The following is a 22,711-nucleotide window of genomic DNA, read 5'->3' as shown; positions in this document are numbered from 1 at the left end:
TTTATCTTCCAAATGGTGGAAGAGGTAGGTTACTTCAGTCAGTCCTGTACCTACTGTCGTTCAGGTCAACGGGAGATATTTAGACTGCTGGGTGAAGTGCTGATCAAATGAACAAAAATGTCCTGGATGATGGAGCAGCGCAGGGAATGGATTTGGACCATGTGTAAGCAGATATCATACACCATCCTATCCAGATGCATCCTGGCTTGGTATGGCAACTGCTCTGCCCAGGACCGCAAGAAACCACAGAGAGTTGTGGGCACAGCTCAGCACATCACAGAAACCAGCCTCCCCTCCATGGAGTCTGTCTACATGTCTTGACGCCTTGGCAAAGCAGCCAACATAATCAAAACCTCACCCATCCTGGGCATTCTCTCTTCTCCCCCCTTTCATTGGGCAGAAGATACAAAAGCCTGAAAGCACGTACCACCAGGCTCAAGGACAGCTTCTATCCCACTGTTATAAGACTACTGAATGGTCCCCTGGTATGAATAAGATGGACTCTTGACCTCACAATCTACCTCATTATGGCCTTGCACCTTATTGTCTGCCTGCACTGCACTTTCTCTGTAACTGTAACACTTTGTTCTGCATTCTGTTATTGTTTTCCCTTGTACTACCTTGATGTACTAACGTGATGAAATGCTCTGTACCGATGGCATGCAAAACAAAGTTTTTCGCTGTACCATGGTACATGTGACAATAATAAACCAATTTACCAATTTAGTTTAAATTGATATCACGGTCAACAGACACTGTGGGCCAAAGGGCCTGTTCCTGTGCTGCACTGTTCTATGTACACTGAGGGCAAGTTTCTTATGTCATTGCCACTCCACCCCTCCCAGCTTGAAGAAACTATCCTATCACACACCCACAGCATTTATGTAGTGGCTCTGAGTTGATCTGGTTGATGCTATTCCCAAGACATTGACAGTAGGTGTCCTGACGACACTAACAATGTTGAATACCAAGCAACAAACAATCTGCTGGAATAACTCAACGGGTTGAGCAGCATCTGTGGGAGGAAAGGAATTGTTGATATTTTGGGTCCTGATGCAGGGTATTTGGCATTGGTTTATTATTGTCACTTGTACTGAGGCACAGTGAAAAACTTGTCTTGCATACTGATCGTACAGGTCAATTCATCACACTGTGCAGTTACATTGAGTTAGTACAGAGTGCATTGAGGTAGTACAGGTAAAAACAATAACAGTACAGAGTAAAGTGTCACAGCTACAGAGAAAGTGCAGTGTAAAGAGGTGCAAGGTCACAACATGGTAGATCGTGAGGTCAGAGTCCATCTCATCGTATAAGGGAACCGTTCAATAGTCTTATCACAGTGGGGTAGAAGCTGTCCTTAAGTCTGGTGGTATGTGCCCTCAGGCTCCTGTATCTTCTACTCGATGGAAGAGGAGAGAAGAGGGAATGTCCCGGGTGGGTGGGGTCTTTGATTACGTTGGCTGCTTCACCAAGACAGCAAGATGTAAAGACAAAAGTCCAAGGAGGGGAGGCTGGTGTCCGTGATGCGCTGGGCAGTGTCCACAGCTCTCTGCAGTCTCTTGCAGTCCTGGGCAGAACAGTTGCCGTACCAAGCTGTGATACATCCAGATAGGATGCTTTCTATGTTGCACTGGTAAAAGTTGGTGAGAGTCAAAGGGGACAAACCGAATTTCTTCAGTCTCCTGAGGAAGTAGAGGTGCTGGTGAACTTTCTTGGCCGTGGCATCTGCGTGATTTGACCAGGACAGGCTGTTGGTGATGCTTCGACACGAAATGTCAACCATTCCTCCCCTCCCCACAGGTGCTGCTCGACCCGCTGAGTTCTTCCAGCGGATTGTTTGTTGCTCTAGATTCCAGCATCTGCAGCCTCTTGTGTCGCCATTGAATACCAAGCAAGTGTGAGCTAACTCTCCCTCACTGGAATTGGTCACTGCCAGACATTGTGAAGCGGAAGTATTATTTACCACATCAGCTAGGTCTGGCCATTGTCCAGATCTTGCTGCATTTGGGTATGCACTGCCTGGGGTTCTGGGAGTGAGGGAGAGAACGTCAACAAAAATGAATACTTAAAAATGAGAAAGAAATCAGTTGACCTGGAAAGCTATCAGTATGGTTTGGCCTAAAGGCAACAGTATCAGACAAAAGCTTATATAGTAGGCTGAAGGATAATCTTAGACTGGAAAATAGTCCAAATGATTCCCTCTTGTCCTGTCCTGATAGCTTAATGGGAGAAAATGTGAATTTTTTTCAGGGATAATGAAGAAAGAACCAAAATGGGAAATGCTGGAAGAACACGGCCAGACAAGCAGCATGTGCGGAAAGAGAAGTTAGTTAGTGTTTCAGGTCGAAGACCCTTCATCAGAACTGAGGGAGAGAGGAAGCAAGTTAGTCTGTGTAACAGAGAAGGAGGGAAAGGATAACATGTGGAATGAAGGGAATATCTGTAATAGGGTGAAATGATGGACAGAGCTATTGAATGGACGATTAAGCTCCATAGTCCTGTGTAACGTGTTGCAAATGTTGCTATGTCTGGATGAACCTTGCAGCCTAACGGCATGAACATTGAATTCTCCCACTTTAGGTAATCCCCCACCCCCCTTCCCCGCAACCCCCCCCCACCCCCCACACACCGTGCTTCTTCTCTTCTTCCCTTTCCTAGCCTCCTTTTTTTCTCTCTCTCTCTCTCCTTCCCTTTGACCCATCCCCCGGGGGATCTGCTCTCCCCTCCTCCCCCTCACCTGCCCATCACCATCTCTTACCTGCATCTACCTATCACCACCTCGTGCCCACCCCGCCTCCCCTCTTTTGTCCACCTATCACTGCTCTGCTTTTCCCTCCTATATATCGGGCTTCCCCTTTTCCCATCTTCAGTCCTGAAGAAGGGTCCTGACCTGAAACGTTGACCACCTGCTCTTCTCCACGGATGCTGCCTGGCCTGCTGAGTTCCTCCAGCATCATTGTGTTTTTCATCGAAGTCTGGGTGGTGGTCTGTCCCACTGGGATATGCTGAGCAGGCCAGAATAGACATGGTCGCCTCGTTATAGGAAGGATGGGGAAGCTTTAGGGAGGGTGCAGAGGAGATTTACCAGGATGCTGCCTGGATTGGAGAGCATGACTTATGAGGATAGGTTGAGTGAGCTAGGGCTTTTCTCTTTGGAGCAACAGAGGATGAGAGGTGACTTGATAGAGGTGTACAAGATGATGAGAGGCATAGATCGAGTGGACAGTCAGAGACTTTTTCCCAGGGCGACAATGTCTAACACAAGGGGACATAATTTTAAGGTGATTGGAGGAAGGTATAAGGGCAATGTCAGGGGTAAGTTTTTTACACAGGGAGTGGTGGGTGTGTGGAACGCACCGCCTGCAGAGGTTGTGGGGGCAGATACATTAGGGACAGTTAAGAGACTCTTAGATAGACACATGGATGATAGAGAAATGGGGGGCTACGTGGGAGGGAAGGGTTAGATAGATCTTAGAGCAGGATAAAATGTCAGCACAACATTTTGGGCCAAAGGGCCTGTACTGTGCTGTAGTGTTCTATGTTCTATGTTCTAAATGGAAAAAAAAGGGGGGGGGGTGGGAAGAGAAATAATAAGCACAGATGGCCCAACCTGATACAAACAGAAAAAAAGAGACACAAGAGACGGAAGATGCTGGGACCTGGAGCAACAAACAAATTGCTGGAGGAACCCTGCGGGTTGAGCAGCAAAATGGAGACACAAGAGAGATTGCAGATGCTGGAAATCTGGAGCAACACACAGAAAATGCTGGAGGAACTCAGCAGGTCAGGCAGCATCTGTGGAGGGAAATGAACAGTCGACGTTTCAGGTCGAGACCCTCCATCAGGACTGGATGCAGCATCTGTGGAGGCAGAGGGATGGTCAATGTAGTTCATTCCATATACCTGCCATGCTCTGTGTGAAAAACTTCTCGGCTTCCCTTCAAATCTTTACCCTCTCACCTTAAAACTGCCCTCTGATTTTAGACTCCCCTATCCTGTGAAAAAGACTGTGCCATTCACCTTAAATCTATAAGCTTCATGATTTCATATACCTCTAATTTTGGCCTTAAAAATATTCTTTATCCTTTGGAGAAAAAAGAATTCCAAAGACTCACAACCCTTTGAGAAGAAAAATAGATAATCAAGAGGGTGAAAGATTACCTTGGGTAGATGGGAATGTGGAGTTCAGATTACAACCAGATTAGCCAATATCCTAGAAAGGGCAGAGCAAGCTTTAGGGAGACATAAGAAATTCTGCAGATGCTGGAATCTGGAGCAACACACACAAAATGCTGGAGGAACTCAGCAGGTCAGGCAGCATCCATGGAGGGAAATAAACAGTCGAGGTTTCGGGTCAAGACCATTCATCAGGACCGGAAAGTAAGAGGGCAGAAGCCAGAATAAGAAGGTCAGGTGATGGCGAAGAGCACAGGCTGGCAGGTGACAGGTGAGTCCAGGTGAGAGGGGGAAGGTAGGTGGGTGGGGGAGGAGGGACGAAAGGAAGTGATGTAAGAAGATGAGAGGTGAAAGGTGGAAGAGGCAAAGGGCTGAAGAAGAAAGTATCTGGTAGGAGAGGTCAGTAGACCATGGAATAAAGGGAAGGAGGTGGGGAATGGATGGGCAGGTCATGGTGGTGGGGGAGGGGAAAGAGAAGGGCTAAGGGGGCCACAGGAATGAGGGAAAACAAAGGGAAGGTAAAAGAAAGCTTCAGGGACTGAGTGGAATACTCCTGCTCCTGGTTTGTATGTTCATATGTTCACTGCCATATCCTTCCATTACAAGTAGGACCAGACAACACTGAGGCAAAATCAGTAATAAAAAAGAACCATTGCTAAACTCTCAACTGTGTTATGACCGATTTAGATTGGACAAACCTGGGTTGTTTTCTCTGGAGGGGCGGAGGCTGAGGGGAGACCGGATAGAAGTTTATGTGACTATGAGAGACATAGATAGAGTAGACAGCCGGTATCTTGTTCCCAGGGTCAAAATCTCTAATACTAGAGGGCATCAATTTAAGGTGAGAGGGGGCAAGTTCAAAGGAGACAGAAAAATGAAGGACTGTGTGGGCGGGGTGGGTTAGTTAGATCTTAGTGTAGGATAAAATGTCGGCACAACATCGTGGGCCGAAGGGTCTGTACTGTGCTGTATTGTTCTATGTTCTATGAGATATGTAGGTCAAGTTTTTTACACAGAGAGTAGTGGGTGCCTGGAATATGCTGCCAGGGGTGGTAATGGAGGCACATGCAATAGAGGCATTTAAGAAGCTCTTGGATGGGCACATGAATGTGCAGAGAATGGAGAGATATGGACATTGTGTAGGCAGGAGGGATTAGTTTAGTTAGGTGTTTCAGTTAGTTAGCACAACATTGTGGGCCAAAGGGCCTGTTCCTGTGCTGTACTGTTCTAAGTTCTATGTACTTTGTTCTACGTTCTATGATCCTTCCTTCTTTTTAGAGGGCACTTTCTAATTCAAGCAGATCTTGTTTTCTTTTTCTGAAGCATAAATATTTTAATTCCTGGATTGGACTTAATGAAAGTCTTCAGGCAATCTTGTTACCCTAGTGAGAGCTTCAGAGGACAGAAGTAATTCACGGCACAATAGATGTGACCCTGAAATGTGAGTGACATAAATAGCAGATTGTTCCTTGGAGACAGAAATATTTCCACAAAAGAAACATCAGTCAATGCAAAGAGATTCGATACTCAACCTTTTCATGAAATAGGATCCAAGTCTGTTTAATCAGTAACATTTATTTGAAAATATATTTTATTCAGTAAGAACTGGTGGTGATCTTCACGAGTAAATCAGTCGACTTGCACAAAAGTCTAATTATTTTCCAGTTCTAGATGTGACAGCACTATAAAACAGTCTGAGAGGTAATTATGAGTTATTTGGATAATGTAGCTGCTCTACCCAAAATACTTACTTTGAATCTTGTTAAAACCTACACTGTCAAAATGGATTGGTACTCAGTTTTGAAGTATAGATGAAGGTAGGTGTCTGTAAATCCTCTTTCAAGGTTCTCATACAAGATGTGAGTGATTTTTACATAAAACCTTTTTGCTATATGTGATTGGACACTGTGCATGTGTATCGCACTTGGTACTGGTTTATTATTGTCACTTGTACCAAGGTACAGTGAAAAACTTGTCTTGCATACCATTCGTACAGGTCAACTCATTACACAGTGCAGTTACATTGAATTAGTACAGACTGCATTGAGGTAGTACAGGTAAAAACAATAACAGTACAGAGTAAAGTGTTACAGCTATAGAGAAAGTGCAGTGCAATAAGGTGCAAGGTCACAACAGCTTCCTGAAATTTGACCTTAGGTTTGCGTATGGGACACCTATTCTGACAGAGATCACTAGACTTGTGTTGTGATACCAGTTGTGCACGATTAACATGATCTTCATAATTTTTAACTACAGACGATATGAGCCTGAACATGGGAGTACCTTCTACAGTGAGTTAAGGCTACTTCTGTGTTAGTTAATGTGCTTGCCTCTACCTGGGCCAGAGTGGACTTTGACCTTTTCCTAACCTATGTTCCCACTTTATCTCCTCATCCAAAGTGGTTGTCTCACCTAACCTCTGGGGCTGGCTTCTGTAGCACCAATTTCACATTCTCATTCAGATTCAGATTCAGAGTAGTTTATTGTCATATACAGCAGGGTGCAATGAAATTCCTTGCTCACGTGAAGCTCACAGAGTAAACAGTATACAGTGTGATAATAAATAGAAGAAACGTGGGCAAATGGGATTAGCCCAGATGGGCACCTTTGTCGGCATGGACCGGTTGGGCTGAAGGGCCTGTTTCCGTGCTGTATGACTCTATGACGAGCCTCTTTATCATCCCGTTGAGTTATTCCATCATTGGCAAATGTGCCTTCAGTTGTCAAAGCCCTGAGTTTTGGAAATCCTCCCCCTCTCTCTTTCTTCCACCTTTTAAGACGCTCTACAAATATTATCTCATTGAAATGTACAAAGTTGTTATGGAATTTGAAAGGACAGAAGAAGAGTTGGAGTGTCCACAACCATGAGTCAAAGGGGATGGCCATTCAGAACAGAGATGAGAAGAAATTTCTCCATCCACAGGGTGCTAAATCTTTGGAATTCTCCACCCAATAGGGCTGTGGAGTCATGGTCACGTCATGGATTGATAGATATTTGGATACCAAGGGAATCAAGAGATATGGGGTTGGTGGGGGCCAGTGGCGATGGGGCAAAAGATCAGCCATAATCTAATTGAATGGTGGAATGGGTTTGAGGGGGCCGAATGGCCTACTCCAGCTTCTGTTCTCTTTGAGAAACCTTTGGCTCCTCTGCACAAATATGTCCTGATGTAATTTAGTAACGTACTTTGTTTGAGAATGCTTCTCGGTAATGCCTTGGGATGTTTTACCACATTAAAACTATCCTAAAAATATAAGTTGTTCTCATATTTCTCATGATATAGCAGGAAGCCAATCTGCCCATTGAATCTATGCTGGATCTAAGAGCCATCACATCAATCCCATTTCCCCACATATTTCCCTGTAACTGACTTCACGTGCATTGTTTGCAGATGACACTAAAATAGGTGGTTCAGTGGACAGCAAAGGTTATCAAAAATTACAGGGGGATCTTGATCAGCTGAGTAAGTGGGCCGAGGAATGGCAGATGGAGTTTTATTTGGATAAGTGTGAGGTGTTGCATTTTTGAAAGCCAAATCAAGGTAGGACTTTCACAGTGAACAGTAGGACCCTGGAAAGTGTTGCAGAACAGAGAGACCTTGTAGTACAAGTACATGGTTCCCTGAAAGTGGGTCACAGGTAGACAGAGTGGTGAAGAAGTCTTTTGGCACACTGGCCTTCATCAGTCAGGGCATTGAGTATAAAAGTTGGAAGGTTGTGGTACAGGACACTGGTGAGGCTGCACTTGGAGTATTGTGTTCAGTTCTGGTCGCCCTGCTAGAGGGAAGATGTTATTGAACTGGAAAGAGTGCAGAAAAGATTTACAAGGATGTTGCCAGGACTTGAGGGACTGAGTTATAGGGAGAGGCTGGACAGGCTAGGTCTTTATTCCTTGGAGCTTAGGAGACTGATAGGTGATCTTACAGAGATGTATAAAATCATGAGGGGCATAGACAGGGTGAATGCACTCAGCCTTTTTCCCAGGGTTGGGGAATCAAGAAATAGAGGGCATAGGTTTAAGGTGAGAAGGGAAAGATTTAATAGGAACTTGAGGGGCAACTTTTCTACACAGAGGGCGGTATGTATGTGGAATGAGCTGCCAGAGGAAGTGGTTGAGCCAGGTACAACAACAACTCTTAAAAGACAGTTGGACAGGTACATGGATTGGAAAGGTTTAGAAAGTTATGGGCCAAACGCTGGCAAATGGGACTAGCTTGGATGGGAATCTTGGTCGGCTAAACAGAATCCTCTAAACAGAGTATTTGCAGAACCTTGACCAGTTCCGTGCTGTATGACTCAATACCCATCAACTCCCCACAGATTCTCTTACCATCCACCTACACAAGGGGTAATTTACAATAGCCATAAGCCATCACATCTTTGGGATGTGGGAGGAAACAAGAACAGCTTGGAGAATCCCAGGGATAACATGCAAACTCCACTGTGGTTGATTTATGTCCAACCCAATTTTCCATCTGATTTGGTTATGAAAGTAGAAGAAAAGTCTCATTCCTTTGGATCAGTAAGCACAGGTCTCATTTCAATTTCTTTCCAAAATAATCAATATAGTTAACAAACTATCGACCATGTTTTGTAACTTTCAAAAAACTGGACTGAATTTGATACCATGGTGTTAGCCACCAAGTTTCTTTACATCAGGAAATGCTCTGAAGCTATGTGAGATTTAGGGCAGGATTTACAAACAACAGCGAGTGTCACAGAAAACACTGACTTCTTAGAACAACAGAACTTGTGATAAAAATTACAGCAAAGTCTCCAGATAAAAGCAGGGCTATTCCTCCAGCAAAATGGAGGACAGTTACAGATGTCATATGTGCAAAATCAACCCCAATCTTGGGTGTGACTCACAGTGCGGTTACCCAGTCGTCTCCGTTCATACCATGATATGTGGTCCCTCTAAACAGAGCATTCGCAGAAACGGGCTAAATTGAACTGTGGCTTCTTTGTACTTCTCTGAATAGCCAGTGTATATCAAAAAATAAAAAGTACAAGATAGACCAAGTGCATAAGCAAAGGACTAGCAGAACTTCTTAAAAAACAGTTAACCGTGGGTATCAGAATAAAATAATGGTGTTCATATTTTGTACTCGCCGACTTTGATTTCATCCTGCAGTCTATACACATTCACAAGAAAGTTTGTTAAAAAAAATGACTGTGAGGATGAAGTTGTCCTTGACCAGCTCTATTACTTTGAAATTGGCTTCCTGTTACTGCATTCACCACCAGGGTTGAATGGTGTCTTTTTGTTACACTGTGCTTCTGCAGGGAGAATGCTGATATTATATTGGGGAGAGGTACATCTTTGTAAATCTGATGAGGAAAACAAGGATGAAAGAAATGCAAGGTGTTTGAATCATGACACTCAAGTTGCTGGCCTCATTTCACCCTTTACTGTATCATTTGTTTCTTAGATATTGACATAATCAGAATAACCGTACCAGCATGCTACATGAGATGTTAGGGACTTTTTATCAGAAATGAAACCCCATTTTAGAGAGACAAAGGACGGCAGATGCAGGAATCAAGATGAAAAACACACTGATGCTGGAGGAACTCAGCAGGCCAGGCAGCATCCGTGGAGAAAAGCAGGAGGTCAACGTTTCGGGTCAGGAGCCTTCTTCAGGACTGAAGATGGGAAAAGGGGAAGCCCAATATATAGGAGGGAAAAGCAGAGCAGTGATAGGTGGACAGAAGAGGGGAGGCGGCGTGGGCACAGGGTGGTGATAGGTAGATGCAGGTAAGAGATGGTGATAGACAGGTGCGGGGGAGAAGGGGAGAGCAGAAGAAAAGTCTCATTCCTTTGGATCAGTGAGCACAGGTCTCATTTCAATTTCTTTCCAAAATAATTAATATAGTTAACAAACTATCAACCATGTTTTGTAACGTTCACAAAACTCAACTGAATGTGAGACCACAGTGTTAGCCACCGAGTTTGTTTACATCAGGAAATGCTTTTTTTCCTTCTCTCTCCTTACCTTTGACCCATCCCCCGGTGGATCTGCTCTCCCCTCCTCCCCCACACCTGCCCATCACTATCTCTTACCTGCATCTACCTATCACCACCCTGTGCCCACCCCGCCTCCCCTCTTTGGTCCACCTATCACTGCTCTGCTTTTCCCTCCTATATATTGGGCTTCCCCTTTTCCTATCTTCAGTCCTGAAGAAGGGTCCTGACCTGAAACATTGACCACCTGCTTTTCTCCACGGATGCTGCCTGGCCTGCTGAGTTCCTCCAGCATCATCGTGTTTTTTGAAACCCCATTTTCCTTATCAGCACCGTAAGAATATTGCATCATCAGAGTGCCTTTTATAGATGAGGTCTTTCCATTGGGCAGAAGATACAAAAGCTTGAAAACACGTACCAGAATCAGACTCAGAATTTGATTTATTATCACTGACATATGATGTGAAATTTGTTATTTTGTGGCACAGTACAGTGCAAAGACATAAAAATCTATACATTGCAAGAATAAATAAATAGTGCATAAAAAAAGGAATAATGAGGTAGTGTTCATGGGTTCATGGACCGTTCAGAAATCTGATGGCGGAGGGGAAGAAACTGCTCCTGAATCATTGAGTGTGGGTCTTCAGACTCCTGTACCTCCTCCCTGATGGTAGTAACGTGAAGAGGGCATGTCCCGGATGGTGAGGGTCCTTAATGATGGATGCCACCTTCTTGAGGCTCCGCCTCTTGAAGATGTCCATGATGGTGGGGAGGGTTGTGCCCGCCAGGCTCAAGAACAGCTTCTATCCTGCTGTTATACGACTCTTGAATGGACCTCTTGTACAATAAAGATAAACCCTTGAAAAGATGAACTTTTAAAGTTGAACTCCTGGTAAACCTCTTCTGCACGCTTGTCAAAGCCTCCACATCTTTCCCATAAGGGGGCAACCGGAATTAAATACATTGCTCCCGATGTGGCCAAACCAGTCTGCTTCATCTCTCTTCCGAGGATAATTCCACACCCCAGGAATCAATCTGTTGAACCTTCGTTGCACTCTCTCTATTGCAGAAGTTTAACCGTGGTCTTATTGAATGGCAGAGCAGGCTTGTACAGTTCAATGGCCTCTCTTAGCATCAATTCCTTTTGTCCTATTATATCCCTCATCTTCAAATCCTTATACAATTTCCATGTAAATTATAAAGTCTCAGTTACCACTGTGCAAAAGCAATGTTCTGATAAACACACAGAAAGCGATGGAGGAACTCAGCAGGTCAGGCAGCATCTATGGAGGGAAATAAACAGTTGACGTTTCAGGTCGAGACTCTTCATCAGGTTAGAGTTTCGACCTGAAACGTCGAATGTTAATTTCCCTCCATAGATGCTGCCTGACCTGCTGAGTTCCTCCAGCATTTTGTGTGTGTTGCTCCACAGTCCAGCATCCGCAGAATCCCTTGTGTGTCAATGTTCTGATAAAACTGTGTGAAAAGGAATTCTTCCTTTAATTCCCCCTCTCATTATTTGGATAATCCTGAGATTATCTACTTTGTTACCAATTCAGCAAAAAACAGAAACATCTCTCAGTGTTAATCTTCCCAGAGAGATACTGAGTTAACAGTTCAGGTTGGAGACCCTTCATCAGAACAACAGCATTTTCATTTTTTTATATCAGATTCCCAGATCTGCAGGTTTTTTTATATTGACCTGTTCTCCTGGGATCCTTCCCAATTAGTAAATTTAGCAGAAATTGTTGTGGAAGGTAAGTTAGTATTTGGAATTGGTTTATTGTTGTCACGTGTACCGAGATACAGTGAAAAGCTTTTGTTTGCGTGCCATCCAGACAGATCATTGCATACATAATTCATTGATTTTCCCGACATTTACAGGTTGTTTGATGGATTTCCAGTTTGTGGGAGATATCAGCTGTTAGCTCTCTGTCAGAAAGTTATCAGCAGGAGAGATGAAGAAGTTGAGAGGGTTCTTGTGCATAAATGGGAGCTAGTTAAGATGCAGATCTGTGAATTTGGCATTATATGTCCTTTATTTCCAAAGGAATGTCATGTGAAGCTATGGATTAAATTACCAAAGCTTTGCAAATATATGCACGTTCATAGGCTTTTAGTCAGACCATTCCCAAGGTGTCAGCTCTTTGTTGTTTCCATCAGCTGTTTTTGAAGCTGACTCAGCTTTTGCTGGCTTCCAAAGTCGAAGCCACATGAGGATAGGTGAAATCTGAGGCACTCTTGTCCAGGAACGTCGGACTCAGTGTTCAAGTCCCACTCCAGAGATGAACCAGTGGGCGATGGCTTCAGGCAAGAACTGGCATCTTATCCAGAATGCTACACTGAGATGGACAACCCTAATCACTACAGTTTAGCAACACTATGACCACTTTGATCACTTTGCACTAAAATGGACTCTGCTTTTCTTGTTCCAATTGTGTTCTTTCTTGTAAAAGTTGTGTATAATTTATGTTTAATTTATGATTTTCTTGTGAATGCTGCTTATATGATGCTACATGCCTGTGATGCTGCTGCAAGTAAGTTTTTCATTGCACCTGTGCACACGTGGACTTGTGCAGATGACAATAAACTCGACTTTGACTTTGATATAAAGGATCCAATGGTATTAAAAGAGCAGGGAAGTGTCTATGGTGTCCCAGGTCAACTTTTATTTTTCAATCATCATTTAATATTTCAAATCAAAATTTCTATAACTACAGAAGCTGCTTAACCTGCTGTTCATTAACAACGTTGTCCCTTTATTACCCGTTATTATCACTCCATTATTCACAACTTGTACTTGGGCCTTAAACTCTGAAATTCCCTTCCTAAACCTCTTTGCCTCTCTCTTCCTCCTTTTAGGTGCTCATTATAACCAAGCAAAGTATTTGTCTCTAATAGCTCCTTATGTGGTTCATTGAGGCAACTGGTGAGAGGCAAAGTATCAGTGATTCTTCCTGCAGTCAGGGTTGTCTGAGAAACTATGTTGAAGCTATCATATAGAGGTAAACAGTCATTGCTGATGGATAACTCATTACAGTTACACAATAGGTCACCAATCAGTTTGGCTGAGCAGTATTTGCCCTGAATTTTGACAGATTAGAGGTGAATGATTGGATAATTTACAAACAGGTGAAATCCACAGCTGTGAAGGCAAACAGCATGTTGGGCTTTACTGCCAAAGGGTTTGGAGTTTCAGTATAGGGAGTTTGGGCAGGCACGGCAGTGTAGCGGTTAGCGTAAGACTATTACAGCGGCAGCAACCTGGGTTCAATTCCGGCCGCCGTCTGTAAGGAGTTTGTACGTTCTCCCTGTGTCTGCAAGGGTTTCCTCCGGGTGCTCCGGTTTTCCTCCCACATTCCAAAGGTGTACGGGTTGGGAAGTTGTGGGTGTGCTATGTTGGCGCCAGAAGCGCGGTTGACACTTGCGGGCTGCCCCCAGCACACTCTACGCAAAAGATGCATTTCACAGTGTGCTTCGATGTACGTGACTGATAAAGATATCTTGTCTTTTTGTTCCAGTGGAGAGGATATTGGCGAGGCCGACAACTAGGACACTGTGCACAGTTTTGGTTCCCACACCTAAAAAGGATATAGTAGAATTGGAGGCAGTCCAAAGGAGATTCACCAGGGTAACTCCTTGGATAAGAGGGTTGTCCCTCTCAAGACAGGCTGGACGGTTTGGGTCTGTATTCTTTGGAGTTTGGAAGAATGAGGGGTGACCTTATTCAAACTAAGGGGCGTGATGGGTAGATGTTGCAATGTTTTCACTGTGGGAGAGTCACAAATAAGGGGATGTGGCTGCAAATAAGGGGCCAGTCATTTAACACTGAGGTGCATAGAAATTTCTTTTCTCAGAGGGTGGTGAATGGTGGTTGAGTGCCGGATCATTGGATATATTCAAGGTGGAGATAGACAATGTTTGAAAGATTGAGGAATTGAGAGTTATGAGGAACTGGCACAGAAGAGGAGTTGAGGCCAGCATGGATCAGCCACGATCATATCGAATGGCAGGGCAGGCTTGAGGGGCCAAGTGGCCTACTCCAGCTCCTGTTTTCTTGTGAATATCTCCAATGGGTTTGGAGCATATAAGGTTAAATTTATGATCAAAGGGCAGAAAACAAATTAATTCATAAAGATCACATTCTCTTAAAACAAAACAGGATGCTGCTTTGCTGGCTCTAATTAGTCTCACTTGCTTGCACCTTCTCCACAGCCCCTCCAGTACCTAACCAATTATTGCACCTTTAAGGGCACCCTACATAAACGTGAGACGTCTGATGGTATGGTGAAATGAAAAGGAGTTGGAGGAGGCTCATGTAGTGCATGAACACTGGCATGGGCCAATTAGGTCAGGTGCCTTGTTTCCGTGAAGTAATTACCATTTTTGAAATTACCATTGAATCTGTTTCCAGCTAATTTAAACAATGCATTCTAGACCATCATAATTCCCTGCATTAAAAAGAACCTTCTCATATTTCTGTCTTTTTTGCCAATGACTTTAAACTTCCTCTGGTTCCTGACCCTGTTGCGAGTAGAAACAAATCCTCCTTATTAACTCCATGAAAATCACTGATGTTGTGGGAAGAACAAGGACAGAATTGGGTGTAAATTTCCTCTTCAAAACGACCTGTGAGTTATGCCTGCTTCTAACCTGTGCAACATTGCCTGTGCATTTTTCCCCCGGAATAATAACTGTACAGGTTTTCAGCTTAATTTTACATGAAGACCATTTATGCTCCATTGCAAGCCTGTCTGAACAGGGCGCAGTGCCCTTTCCGAGGAACGGAGACCTTGGAAACATATTACGATGAACAGGGGAATTATGAATGGGTTCTGACAGGCGCTTTGATTGACAGCTGGCATGCCGCCCCGCCCCCCCCCGGAGGAGCGACGCGCGGGCGGAGACGGCGCGCGCACGTACGACGGAGCGCGCACGCCGGGCTGCGGCGGGGGGGAGGGGTGGGTTGTCGGGTCCGCCGACGCGAGGTGGTCCGGCAGGAGGAGGCGGGGCAAAGTGGGGAGGTTGGCGCATGCGCGGAAGGCGGACGGCAGAGCGAGAGAGAGAGAGGAGAGGCGCGCACGCGCAGTGGGCGGGTAACGGGAGCGGGGAGAGAGAGAGAGACGAGAGGCGCGCATGCGCGTCGGGCGGGTAACGGAGGGAGGGGAGACGAGAGGCGCGCATGCGCAGCGGGCGGGTAACGGAGGGGGAGCCGTGAGGCGCGCATGCGCAGCGGGCGGGCAGCGGAGGGAGGGAGGGGGGGGAGAGAGAGAGAGAGCCGAGAGGCGCGCAGGCGCGGTGCCTGAGCTGGCCGGCGGGGGGCGGGGCCGCGGCGCGCGCTCCCCTTGTTGTTATATCCAGCCAATCGGCGCGCTCTCCTTCCTTTAGCGCCATCGGAGAGCAGCTCGCGCCGCAGGAGCCGTGCGTCCGGTGAGCGGCGGGCGGGCGGCGGGCACCGGGGACCCTCCCCCTCTCCCCCTCTCCGGGGACCGATCTGAGGAGAAAAGAGGGCGAGGGATAGGCCTGGGCCCGAATTTTGGCGGGTGGGGGGGGGGTGTCGGTTAGGTGAGACCCGTTGAGGAGGTTTGGGGCGGGGGGGATGGTTGCGGGGTCATGCAGGCCCCGAGCCCCGCTCCCGCCCCCACCCCCCCCCCCCGCCCGCCGCACGTGTGTGTGTGTGTCGGTGTGGGAGCGGCGGTGCCCGGCCCGCCGGGGGTGAGGTGGTGTCGGTGGTGGGGGGGGGGGGTGGTTGGGTAGGCCGCGGGGTGTGTGGGGGGGGGGTAGATGGCGAGGCGGGAATGCGTCGCCCACTCCCCCTCCTCCTCCTCTCCCGGGCCCTCGAGTACCCGCCTGTGTCGCACTTCCCTCCATCACGCCGCCGCGCACCCCCACCCCGCCAAATCCCCGGTTATCGCCCCCCCCTCCCCATTCCCAGCAACACGTGGTGGAGCTCCCGGCCCCGGGGGTGGGGTGGGGGGGGGATGGAGGACATGGGCTTCTCCCCCCGCTCCCGGCCCGGGGGTGGGGTGGAAGGACATGGGCTCCGCGGCCGCCGGCTCGGTTCCCAGCTTACTTCCCTTTTGTTCTGCTTGTCCTGCCGCAGCCCGGGCTCGATGAGAGCCCTCGTGTCGCCTCGTTTGAAAGCCGGACAAGGCCTTCTCCCCACACCCCCCCAGCTCGGCCAGGAGCCCCGCTGGCCGGCGCCGAGGGACCGGCCACTGGACTCTACACCTCCAGCGCGGCAAATTACTCCGGGAAAGGGAGGACCGTCTTTATTCTAAACAACTCCTGCATCTCAACTGGATGCTGGACGCTTGCTTCCCACACTTGGTGCAGTAATTTATTCACAGCACCCTGCTGTGAGAAACGGTCTCGTTGTAACCTCGAGCATGACCATCATCTTGTCATCTGCATCCTTTATAAAATCAAACCTTGTCCCGTTGGAACGCCTCAGGCGCTGGTTCCCATTTACCTGCATGTTCGGGCTGTGCCATTGAGCCCAAAAATCTAGTGGGTGAGAATTAATAGATTGGCACATGTTTACTTAATGTTGTCATGATGGGTTTTGTAATATTTTTAAAATATGTTTGGATTCCTGGAATGAAAAGTATATAAGATTTTTATCATCCATTTAAATATTGTGTTAATTAGACTGTTAACCAGACATGAATGATGTTTAAAACATTTTCTAAATTGCAGGTTGGTTTAATCACAATTCAACTTCTCAAATTTCCCCATGTGATTCATTTTTGTAGACTTGTGTACATAGTCATACAGCACAGAAGCAGGCCCTTTGGCCCAACCAGTTCATGCCGACCAAGATGTCCAGCTAAACTAGTCACGTTTGGCCCACATCCCTCAAAACCTTTTCTATCCATTTACCTGTCCTATTACCTTTTAAATGTTGTTATTGTACCTGCCTCAACCACTTCCTCTTGTAGCTCATTCCATAGATGAACTGTGGAAAAAGTTGCTCATCAGGTTCCTATTAAATATCTCCCCTCTCACCTTAAACCTGTGCCCTCTAATTCTTGATACCCCCAACCCTCATGATTCTATACACCTCCATAAGATCACCTCTCATTCTCCTATGCTCCAGTAAATAAAGTGGTAGCCTGCTCAACCTCTCTAAAACTCAGTCCCTCGAGTCCTGGCAACATCCTTGTAAATATTCTCTGCACTCTTAAATCTTTTTGCTAATCTTAGTTTTAAAAAAAACTGCCATCAAGATTTGAATCTATGATATAGGCTGACTGCTGAGATTTAGTAAATTGGAGGATATAGAGGGAACATCTATCTGTTCTGGTAATTCTAGTTGGTAAGGATTCCATGGTACTGTGTTCATAATGAGAAATTCTAGTATCCTAGCCAAATAATGTTATAAGCAAATTAATGAGTGGTTCAACTCATTAATACTTATGGAATCGTGTTTATCCAAAGTGGTAAGACACAGTATTTGCTCAAAACAATGAGAAACTGTGTAAATAGAAAAACTCACTTTCTCAGAGTTGTCATGGCCCAAAACACTGCATATTAACCAATTTTAAATCCTTTTGTTGGTGTTACTCTGAGCTATTTGTCCACCTTGACAGATTTTTCCAGAAGTCCCCTTTGACATATCAAACAGCTTAACATTTTTCAGTGCTTAGTTGAGAGACTGACAATGGGGGTATTAAGATGAAGCCGTTGCATTGTATAGTAATTTCCTTTACAATTACAGCTCATTGACCCGAGTTCAATCCTGTCCTCCAGTGCTGTCCATGTGGAGTTTGCGCATTCTTCCTCTGACCAGTTTTGTCCAGGTGTTTTGGTTTTCTCCCACATCCCAAAGAAGTATGGGTTGGTTGGTTAATTGGCCACAGTAAATTGCCCCAGGTGTCTAGGTGAGTAATATAATTTGCCGGAATGGGGGGAAATGGATGGTTTATGAGAACGTGGGGAGAAAAAAACATGGGATTAATGTAAATGGTTCTTGGTCAGCACAAATGCAGGAGGGCAATGAGTCTCTTTCTGTGCTGTCAGAACCTTTGACACTTTTTGTTTTAATTAGTGTGCAGAATGAACATTAAAGGAGATGTTGCTTGATAGGATATAATCATATTAATTTTCTTTCCCTGAAAGACAGCTGGACCCATAAAATTGAGACACGACTGCAGACACTGGAGGAGCTCAGCGGGTCAGGAGAGTCTCGACCTGAAACGTCAGCTGTCCATTTCCCTCCATAGATGCTGCCTGTCCTGCTGAGTTCCTCCAGCACATTTTGTGTTGGCCCCATAAAACTGTCATTTCAAAAAGTATGTGCACAATACATTTTGCAGTAATTCCTTTGACTGGAAGAATCCAAACGTCTAGCCCACAGGACTGTATTTTACTTCATTGAAAATAACAGTCATTTTGCCCTCTGTCGCTGACACTGAAACTGGTCTCCTTGATTAAGAAATCTTCTGGAGCACAATGCTGTGAATTTGCACAGCTGACTGCTGTTGTGAGGGGTCAGAAACGGTTAAGTTTCTTGGCTTGGAGTCCTAGAGTTGTGTAGTATAGAATCAGGCCCTTCGGCCCACCACATCTGTGTGGATTATCATGCCTGCCTGTACTAATCTCACTTGCCTGCATTAATTCCATATCCTCTATGCCTTGCTCATTCAAGTACCTGTACAGATGCCTCTGTTATTACTTTTCTGTCTCCAGCACCTCCACTGGCAGTTCATTCTAGATATCAACTACTTTGTGTGGAAAAATTTACCCTTCAGATCCACTTTAAATTTCCTCCCTCCCGTAGATTTCCTTAAATCTATGCCCTCTAATTTTAGACACCCTAACCAATGGAAACAGACTCTGGCTATCTACTTTATGCTCTCATAATTTTATCTACCCCTTTCATGCCACCTATCAGCTTCCTTCCCTCCAGGGAAAGCACCAAGCCTATCCAATCTCTCTTTATCACTCGCCCTCCAATCCAGGCAACGTCCTTATGAATCTTTTCTGCACCCTTTAGCTTAATCATATCTTTCCTGTCGTGTGGCAACCAGAACTGTACACAACACTCCCAAATGTGGTCTAACCAACATTTTGTACAACTGTAACATGATGTCCTCAGCTGATGAAGGCAAGCATGCCATAAGCCAGGAATGAAACCACAAGATTGCACATCTTGATTTCAAAATGGTTGGTCCATATTTAATTCAAGATCATCAGTACTTTTCCCCTCTTGGTGATTTCTGAATTGCCAACTTGACTTTTTGTGTCATCTAATTTGATGTCACTATTTTTAAATGCTTTCTTTCCTTTCAGTTTTGGAAAGAAAATAATTTGAACAGATGATTTTCATTCCCCAATGTTCTTAGGAACAAGCTGAATGTTTATAAATTGATCCTTTGATTTTTCTGTGGATATTTTTTGCTGATTGATCAGCACTACAGGCAGGAAATGGTTCTTTGGTGGTTTTCTTTTGGGGGGGGGAGATACTTTGTGCATGCTACTGTGGAATTTTAGGGAAGTTTTTAATTCTGTCTTCGATTATTCTCAATATTTCAGTACCTGTACAATATTTTTTCTGTTGTGTCCAGATTTTTAAACCTTTAAAAGCCCTGCAGGCTCCCTGGTGGCTTCAAGCTTATTGAATAACCAAGGAATGCAGAGCGAGGTCTGTGGTTCATTCACTGGTCTTAGCTAGTGTGCTGCAGTTTATTAGACCCAACATTGCAGTTGGTGTTGACAACATGGAGAAGAAATTCTCTCCCTGTTGTGTACTCTGATGGAATGTACATGTGCTTGTTTGAGGACAGCAATCAAATGCAACTGTGTTGTCTCTGTGTTCAAGTAATTAACTGGACAAGAAAGATACCTAAGAGCAAGTGAAGTTACTACTGCAAGGAGTATTGTTAGTGTTCATCGTATGATCTGTAATTTTAAAATTGAAAGCCATATGGTGAGCTTTGCAATGTTATGAAGAAACATCACTGTTGCTTGTACTTGTCATTGATAAAAAATATCAGCTGGTCATTCCTGCATCCTAGTAGTGATCCAAGGCTGGAGTTTTAAAATTATACAACAAAATCTATTCAGTGTATGCCAAGGTAATTCCAATTTGCTAACTTTGGAATGATTAACAAAGAACCAGTGTCTTGGGAAGGGGAGAAATTAGTGAGGAGGAGAAAGGTTAAGAATCGTACCATTTGAGATTTGTCTTCCTTGTTTAGAGTGTGTTTTGGTTGAGCTGTATGTCATGAAGATAAAGTAATATGCTGTCTCTTTAAATCAGTGCAATTGTGCTCACACTTATGCACAATGTTGTGTTGTAGCTTGATTTTGTGTATGTTGAAAGAACCTGGTACCTACATCTTTGCTTTGTTTTTCCTGTCCCATGTGCAGTGTATTGTGTTCCAGCAGCTCGACTGTTTTGTAACTTAGCTTGGGCAATCTAACTCTAGTAATTTGGGTTCTGAGGTGCTGATGAGGCTGTGTTGGGGCCTGCAGATCCCTCCACAGCTGGGGCAGGAGTTGCTTGTGGTGGGTGGCTTGCAGTGGTGGACTCCTGCCATTTATGCTGGGCTTCTGTATGGTTCAGACAAATGGACTCTGGTTTCTCATACCCATGCAAATGTTGCTGCTCCATTTTGAGTGGTCATCCCTGGTCCCACTTGAATCATTGAATCATTTTCTATGTCCACCTGATAATCTCTTGCTGTGACTTGGAGTTTGTATGTTTTGAGAGTCTAGTGTCGGGCATGTGACGAATGTGCCCTGCTCTTTGGAGCTGAGAGTAATTAAAGCCTCAATGCTGGGGATGTTGGCCTGGGAGAGAATGCTGGCATTGGTTTGTTTATCCTGCCAGTGGATTGGGAAGATATTGCAGAGAGCACATTGGTGGTAACTTCTCAAGTGCTTTGAAGTCCCTGTTTTGCAAGTGATCTATATCTCAGAAATATACAAGAGGGCAGAGATCCAGTAGACTGAACGTAGTGCTGCTTTTGAGGCCTTAATCTTCAAATGGCCAAAGGCAGTGCTAGTGCACTGAAATTGATAAATTTCATCTATTGATGTCTGACCTTGCTTGTATGATTTTGTTGAAATGCAATATTTTCATCCTATCCATTTATCACTTTGCAATTGTAGATGTTCTGCAAATATGTTCCATTTTAAAGTTCAGTTTTTGTCTGGGAAAGCAAGAGTTTCCTGACTTGATCAAAAAAACATGGATGCTGAAAATCTGAAATGGAGGAAACATTGGAAAAAGGCTGAAGCTTGAGGTATAACAAATTATGGGCAATTAGGAAGGGAGGGGTGGGGAATAATGAGTTAGTGTAGTGGCACATTTCTAAAGCATATTTCTGTAGTGATAATGTCCCCATGGCTAATGGTCACCAATATAAGTGACATCAATAATTTTATATTTATCATTGGGTTCCTTTTGATGAAATTCATGCATTTTATTTCCATTTAAGGCTAGGAAACTTAATTGCCTCCTAATGATCCCCTATTAAATCTAGCACCACAGTGCCTCATGGTTCTGCAGTCATGATGCAAAAATAATAGATATCTTGCTATATGCAACCAGCCAGATGAGTGACTTCCGCTGTTGACCCACATTGCACTACTTGCTATTGGTGGCAATTCTAATGCCCTCTGCGAGATAGCCACACTTGCCTCTTCACTTACAGAGATTTGGTGAAACAAAACCATTTAAAATTACATGGGCTGTTTTGAGGAGCAGTAGCCAATATCCATGTTGCAGGTACGAACACCTTGGTCACATTGAAGGAATTATGAAGAAATGGTACTTTTGAATCTACAGTAGAGATAACTGTCTTTGACTTCCCTCCAAAGTAGTAGGATAATAGAAACTGTGCAGTGTACTTCTGTAATCTTCCATTGGTGGCCACCTGCACAAATGGAAAATTATACAAGTACATCTGTGGCTATAAGTCCCAGATCACAGAACGCGTCATATCAATCTGCCCTGTAGTACCTCTTTCAAGAGGTGACTTGTTTCTCCAATTAAGAGGTTGTTGACTGGATTAACAGACTGGAGATTCCGAGGGTGGGACTTGAATGGAAGAAACCAGTGAAATCCTACAATCTGAGTTATGCAGCAATTAGTCAGATGGTGGCATGTCCCAGCATAGAAAATATAGGTTAAGTTTGCATGTTACTTTGTGGTGTTGGTGGATGGGCTTGATTATTCCCCACAATCTTGATTTTGGTGGGATCCTGCTCTTCCTTTTTGTTATTACCCAGAATTCTGAAGTCACCATTTCTCAAGCAACTCAAATAGCTATTTCACTATTCAGGTATCAAACTCATAGCTGGTCTTCACAGCATTTTCAGTAGGATTTGTTGTGTTGTGATCTGAAATGTAAATCTTGAGTTAATTGTTATACCTGTCCTACATTAAGGAAGAACTAAAGGTACAAGTTGGTAGCTTCACTGGCTGAAACTGGCTAATTTGAAATAAATTGGCATTCTTTCTAAATTCAGATTAATCTATGAACTCCTGAAGAATAGAAAATATAGATTTCTATTCCAGTTTTCATCTCTTACAAATTTAAATACCTCCATAAGGATACG

The 22,711-nt window shown here is 44.7% G+C and overlaps 1 protein-coding gene across 8 annotated transcripts in view; it reads left to right on the top strand.

Annotated features, from left to right (window-relative positions):
• The first annotated feature begins 15,460 nt into the window (after nucleotides 1-15,460).
• Nucleotides 15,461-22,711, top strand: part of nap1l1 (nucleosome assembly protein 1-like 1) — a 42,440-nt gene continuing 35,189 nt past the window's right edge. For 7 of the 8 annotated variants that reach the window (XM_052030391.1, XM_052030394.1, XM_052030396.1 and 4 more), the window contains exon 1: nucleotides 15,461-15,571. The gene's annotated coding sequence lies outside the window, so the exon portion shown is untranslated. Of the gene's footprint in view, nucleotides 15,572-16,244; nucleotides 16,656-22,711 lie in introns of all 8 variants that reach the window. The other variant, XM_052030390.1, reaches the window with a different exon arrangement.

Source organism: Pristis pectinata, chromosome 15 (genome assembly GCF_009764475.1).
Source record: "Pristis pectinata isolate sPriPec2 chromosome 15, sPriPec2.1.pri, whole genome shotgun sequence".
In the NCBI taxonomy this organism is placed as follows: domain Eukaryota; kingdom Metazoa; phylum Chordata; class Chondrichthyes; order Rhinopristiformes; family Pristidae; genus Pristis; species Pristis pectinata.
The sequence above is the reverse complement of the archived record's forward strand: the minus strand, read 5'-3'. Positions and strand labels throughout refer to the sequence as shown.